General features: G+C 36.7%; 1 non-coding gene across 1 annotated transcript; it reads right to left on the bottom strand.

The window, feature by feature from the left end:
- Window positions 1-415: 415 nt before the first annotated feature.
- LOC112752605 (small nucleolar RNA R71) lies at window positions 416-523 on the bottom strand. The gene has a single exon (XR_003177033.1). It is a non-coding gene; the product is annotated as a small nucleolar RNA R71 (small nucleolar RNA).
- Between the last annotated feature and the right edge of the window lie 6612 nt (window positions 524-7135).

Genomic DNA, 7135 nt, shown 5'->3' with positions numbered 1-7135 from the left:
TTTCGAACAGGAAGAGGAGATGGCAGCCAAAAATAATAATAATGCAAGGAGGATGCTTGGTGACTTTACTGCACCTAATTCCAACTTACATGGAAGAAGCATCTCAATTCCTACCATTGGAGCAAACAACTTTGAGCTGAAACCTCAATTAGTTTCTCTGATGCAGCAAAACTGCAAGTTTCATGGACTTCCATCTGAAGATCCCTTTCAGTTCTTAACTGAATTCTTGCAGATCTGTGATATTGTTAAGACTAATAGAGTAAATCCTGAAGTCTACAGGCTCATGCTTTTCCCGTTTGCTGTAAGAGACAGAGCTAGAGTGTGGTTGGACTCTCAACCCAACGATAGCCTGAACTCTTAGGATAAGCTGGTCACGGCTTTCTTAGCCAAGTTCTTTCCTCCTCAAAAGCTTAGTAAGCTTAGAGTGGATGTTCAAACCTTCAGACAGAAAGAAGGTGAATCCATCTATGAAGCTTGGGAGAGATACAAGCAACTGACAAAAAAGTGTCCTTCTGACATGCTTTCAGAATAGACCATCCTAGATATATTCTATGATGGTCTGTCTGAATTAGCTAAGATGTCATTGGATACTTCTGCAGGTGGATCCATTCACCTAAAGAAAACGCCTGCAGAAGCTCAAGAACTCATTGACATGGTTGCTAATAACCAGTTCATGTACACTTCTAAGAGGAATCCTGTGAATAATGGGACGCCTCAGAAAAAGGGAGTTCTTGAAATTGATACTCTGAATGCCATACTAGCTCAGAATAAAATATTGACTCATCAAGTCAATATGATTTCTCAGAGTCTGAATGGAATGCAAGCTGCATCCAACAGTACTTAAGAGGCATCTTCTGAAGAAGAAGCTTATGATCCTGAGAACCCTGCAATAGCATAGGTAAATTATATGGGTGAACCTTATGGAAACACCTATAACCCCTCATGGAGAAATCACCCAAATTTCTCATGGAAGGATTAACAAAAGCCTCAACAAGGCTTTAATAATGGTAGAAGAAACAGGTTTAGCAATAGCAAGCCTTTTCCATCATCCACTCAGCAACAGACAGAGAACTCTGAACAAAATACCTCTAATTTAGCAAACTTAGTCTCTGATCTATCTAAGGCCACTGTGAGTTTCATGAATGAAACAAGGTCCTCCATTAGAAATTTGGAAGCACAAGTGGGCCAGTTGAGTAAGAGGATCACTGAAATTCCTCCTAGTACTCTCCCAAGTAATACAGAAGAAAACCCAAAAGGAGAGTGCAAGGCCATTGAATTGACAATCATGGCCGAACCCACAAGAGGGGAGAAGGACGTGAATCCCAAGGAGGAAGACCTCCTGGGACGTCCAGTGATCAATAAGGAGTTTCCCTCTGAGGAACCAAAGGACTCTGAGGCTCATCTAGAGACCATAGAGATTCCAATGAACCTCCTTATGCCCTTCATGAGCTCTGATGAGTATTCTTCTTCTGAAGAGAATGAAGATGTCACTGAAGAGCAAGTTACCAAGTTTCTTGGTGCAATCATGAAGCTGAATGCCAATTTATTTGGTAATGAGACTTGGGAAGATGAACCTCCCCTATTCACCAATGAACTAAATGCATTGGATCTACTGAGATTGCCTCAGAAGAAAGAGGATCCTGGAAAGTTCCTAATACCTTGTACCATAGGCACCATGACCTTTGAGAAGGCTCTATGTGACCTTGGGTCAGGGATAAACCTCATGCCACTCTCTGTAATGGAGAAGCTGGGAATCTTTGAGGTACAAGCTGCGAGAATCTCACTAGAGATGGCAGATAACTCAAGAAAAGAGGCTTATGGACAAGTAGAGGACATGTTAGTAAAGGTTGAAGGCCTTTACATCCCTGCTGATTTCATAATCCTAGATACTGGGAAGGATGAGGATGAATCCATCATCCTTGGAAGACCTTTCCTAGCCACAATAAGAGCTGTGATTGATGTTAACAGAGGTGAACTAGTCCTTCAATTGAATGAGGACTCCCTTGAGTTTAAAACTCAAGGACATCCTTCTGTAAACATGGAAAATAGGCACAGTAAGCTTCTCTCAAAACAGAGTCAACCAGAGCTCCCACAGTCAAACTCTAAGTTTGGTGTTGGGAGGCCACAACCAAACTCTAAGTTTGGTGTTGAACTCCCATATCCAAACTCTAAGTTTGGTGTTGGGAAATTTCAACAATCTCTGAACATCTGTGAGGCTCCATGAGAGCCCACTGTCAAGCTATTGACATTAAAGAAGCGCTTGTTGGGAGGCAACCCAATTTTTATTTATCTAATTTATTTTCATTCTTATTGTTATTTCATGTTTTATTAGGTTCATGATCATGTGGAGTCACAAAATAACTATAAAAATTGAAAACGGAATCAAAAACAGCAGAAGAAAAATCACACCCTGGAGGAGGATCTTACTGGCGTTTAAACGCCAGTAAGGAGCATCTGGCTGGCGTTCAACGCCAGAACAGAGCATGTTTCTGGCGTTGAACGCTAGAAACAAGCAGCATCCTGGCGTTCAGACGCCAGAAATGCACAGTGAGAAAAGCTGGCGCTGAACGCCAGAAACAAGCATCTGGCTGGCATTCAACGCCATAAATATTGGAAGCAACTAAAGATAGGAATACCAAAAATCACTAGGGATCAAGCCACAAAGGGAAGGAAGAGACATAGAAGAGCTCAAGGACATCATTGGTTCCTCAAGAAGGAAACACCACCATCACTAAGGTGGACTCATTCCTTGTTCTTAAATTCTCTGTTTTTCGTTTTCTTTATGTTAAGTGCTTATCTATGTTTGTGTCTTCATTACATGATCATTAGTATTTAGTAACTTTGTCTTAAAGTTATGAATGTCCTATGAATCCATCACCTTTCTTAAATGAAAAATGTTTTTAATTCAAAAGAACAAGAAGTACATGAGCTTCAAATTTATCCTTAAACTTAGTTTAATTATATTGATGTGGCGACAATACTTTTTGTTTTCTGAATGAATGCTTGAACAATGCATATGTCTTTTGAAGTTGTTGTTTTAGAATGTTAAATATGTTGGCTCTTGAAAGAATGATGACAAGGAGACATGTTATTTGATAATCTGAAAAATCATAAAAATGATTCTTGAAGCAAGAAAAAGTAGCAAAGAACAAAGCTTGCAGAAAAAAAAAGAAAAAAAAATAGCGAAAAAAAAGAGAGCAAAAGCAAGCAGAAAAAGCCAAAAGCTCTTAAAACCAAAAGGCAAGAGCAAAAAGCCAATAACTCTTAAAACCAAAAGGAAAGGGTAAATAAAAAGGATCCCAAGGCTTTGAGCATCAGTGGATAGGAAGGCCTAAAGGAATAAAATCCTGGCCTAAGCGGCTAAACCAAGCTGTCCCTAACCATGTGCTTGTGGCGTGAAGGTGTCAAGTGAAAACTTGAGACTGAGCAGTTAAAGTCAAGGTCCAAAGCAAAAGAAGAGTGTGCTTAAGAACCCTGGACACCTCTAATTGGGGACTTTAGCAAAGCTGAGTCACAATCTGAAAAGGTTCACCCAATTATGTGTCTGTGACATTTATGTATCCGGTGGTAATACTGGAAAACAAAGTGCTTAGGGCCACGGCCAAGACTCATAAAGTAGCTGTGTTCAAGAATCAATATACTGAACTAGAAGAATCAATAACACTATCTGAACTCTGAGTTCCTATAGATGCCAATCATTCTGAACCTCAATGGATAAAGTGAGATGCCAAAACTATTCAAGAGGCAAAAAGCTACAAGTCCCGCTCATCTGATTGGAGCTATGTTTCATTGATAGTTTGGAATTTATAGTATATTCTCTTCTTTTTATCCCATTTGATTTTCAGTTGCTTGGGGACAAGCAACAATTTAAGTTTGGTGTTGTGATGAGCGGATAATTTATACGCTTTTTGGCATTGTTTTTAGTATATTTTTAGTAGAATCTAGTTACTTTTAGGGATGTTTTTATTAGTTTTTATGTTAAATTCACATTTCTGGACTTTACTATGAGTTTGTGTGCTTTTCTGTGATTTCAGGTATTTTCTGGCTGAAATTGAGGGACTTGAGCAAAAATCAGATTCAGAGGTTGAAGAAGGACTGCTGATGCTGTTGGATTCTGACCTCCCTGCACTCAAAATGGATTTTCTGGAGCTACAGAACTCAACATGGCGCGCTTCCAATTGCGTTGGAAAGTAGACATCCAGGGCTTTCCAGAAATATATAATAGTCCATACTTTGGTCGAGTTTAGACAACGCAAAAGGGCGTTGAACGCCAGTTCTATGCTGCAGTCTGGAGTTAAACGCAAGAAACACGTCACGAACCAGAGTTGAACGCCAAAAACACGTTACAACTTGGCGTTCAACTCCAGAAGAAGCCTCTGCACGTGTAACATTCAAGATCAGCCCAAGCACACACCAAGTGGGCCCCGGAAGTGAATTTATGCATCAATTACTTACTTCTGTAAACCCTAGTAACTAGTTTAGTATAAATAGGACTTTTTACTATTGTATTTTTGATCCTGGATTGTATTTTTGATCCTGTGATCACGTTTTGGGGGCTGGCCTCTCGGCCATGCCTGGACCTTCATCACTTATGTATTTTCAACGGTAGAGTTTCTACACTCCATAGATTAAGGTGTGGAGCTTTATTGTTCCTCATGAATTAATGTAAAGTACTACTATTTCTCTATTCAATTCAACTTATTCCGCTTCTAAGATATTCATTCGCACTTCAATATGAATGTGATGAACGTGACAATCATCATCATTTCCCTACGAATGCGTGCCTGAAAACCACTTCCTTTCCACCTTAGATTGAATGAATATCTCTTGGATCTCTTAATCAGAATCTTCGTGGTATAAGCTAGATTGATGGCGGCATTCATGAGAGTCCGGAAAGTCTAAACCTTGTCTGTGGTATTCTGAGTAGGACTCAGGGATTGAATGACTGTGACGAACTTCAAACTCGCGAGTGCTGGGCGTAGTGACAGAGGCAAAAGGAGGGTGAATCCTATTCCAGTATGATCGAGAACCTCAGATGATTAGCCGTGCTGTGACAGAGCATTTGGACCTTTTTCACAAGAGGATGGGATGTAGCCATTGGCAACGGTGATGCCCTTACATAAAGCCAGCCATGGAAAGGAGTAGGACTGATTGGATGAAGACAGCAGGAAAGCAGAAGTTCAGAAGAACGAAAGCATCTCTATACGCTTATCTGAAATTCTCACCAATGAATTACATAAGTGTTTCTATCTTTATTTTCTATTTATTTATTATTTATTTTCGAAAACTCCATAACTATTTGATATCCGCCTGACTGAGATTTACAAGGTGACCATAGCTTGCTTCATACCAACAATCTCCGTGGGATCGACCCTTACTCACGTAAGGTTTTATTACTTGGACGACCCAGTGCACTTGCTGGTTATTTGTGCGAAGTTGTGAAGTTATGTTTGGACCATGGTACTGTGCACCAGTTGTTGGCGCCATTGCCAGGGAGAGAACGAACAACAAATTTTACAACCTAATTTGAGTAACAATTTCGCATGTATCAGTGGCTCAAAAATACTTAAATCTTGATTAAACTTAATAAATTCGAATGCAAATTCACTAAAAAAGATAAGAAAGATGCTCACGCAGTGTTTCCATTTGTTACTTGCATTTCATGTCTTGTTATGTGATTGGGTTTAAAATTTTTCAAATACTCAGATTTTGTGGCTCGCTAGTTTGGCAAAGGATTATGAAGATAAACAGAGAATCAATGTGTTATGAATTCAAACTTTAATCTGTAGCTCTTCGCTTTGATGCAAATGTAAGTGCATGTTTTTGTTCTTCGTTTCTAAAAGCATAAAGACATTATTTGGATTTGCACATGGAACATAAATATTTGGATGTTGCTCCTTATTCTTAAAATGAGTTATCGTAACAAAGATAAGTGAATCTCAGAGGTTTGTGGCTTTTCTTTTTTAACCATTTTTATTCACGGACTCTTTACTTCTAATTTCATATTATCTTTTAAATGATATAGCATCAAATTCGTAGTGTAGCCTCAATTATTTTCTATATATTCTTTTAGGGTGACTCGGAATGGATGAAGATGAGGATGTGGACTAAATTGGTAGGTTATTGTTTATATCCTTTACCCCCAAACTGCCTAATTTGTACTGGAATACTGGATTCTATTTCTTTTCTTAAGTTGAATTTAGCATAATTTAGTTATATATTTTGTTTTAGGCATAATTTATATGTCTCTTTTCCTTTTATGTACATTTTATATGTAATATGATGAATATACAGTATAATGTCGCTGTGGTTGCATACGTAAAACTCTTCTTGCCGACTCTTTTATTTAGTTAAGAGTAATTACCTAAATGAGTACGCGAAGATTTTAAAAGTGGATATTTTATTTAGTTCTCCTGAAAAAAAATTAATACACAAATTAATCTTTAAGATTTTATTCCGGCAGATAAATCAGTTTTTAATTTATTTTTTGGCAGAATAATTATTCAAATTAGTTTCCAAGAATTTTAAAAGCGGACATTTTAGTCCCGAAGAAAAATTAATATACAGATCAATTTTTAACATTTTATTCTGTCAGACATAACAGTTCTCCGTCTATTTTACTTTTATTATATGTCAACCTTTATTATTATTAACTTAGTTTTGTCTATGTGAATGATGACACTAGCATATTAATACACTCTTTTCATTAGAAACAAGTAATAAGGTGAATAATGATGCTTTGAAATCTAAATTAAAATATTTTTTTAATACAAACATGTTTTTAAAAGTAGGACATCTTTTAATTATATTAAATATAAAAATATCAAATAATTTTAACCTTAAATTTTTTCTAGAATAATCTCTAATAATTTTATTATTATTATTATTATTATTATTATTATTATTATTATTATTATTATTATTATTATTATTATTATTATTATTATTATACATAAAAATCTAATGAAATTTATCATTATTTTTGTCCAAAAAATACGAAAAAATTATGGTATAGTATTATTTTATAATTAATAATAATTATTTTATTTTATTTTATTTTTTGGACGGAGGATTATTATGTCTGATGGAAAAAAACGTTGGAGATTGATCTGTGTATTAATTTTTTGGGGACTAA

This window comes from Arachis hypogaea, chromosome 15 (genome assembly GCF_003086295.3).
Source record: "Arachis hypogaea cultivar Tifrunner chromosome 15, arahy.Tifrunner.gnm2.J5K5, whole genome shotgun sequence".
Classification (NCBI taxonomy): domain Eukaryota; kingdom Viridiplantae; phylum Streptophyta; class Magnoliopsida; order Fabales; family Fabaceae; genus Arachis; species Arachis hypogaea.
This window is presented reverse-complemented; position numbering and strand designations above follow the sequence as displayed.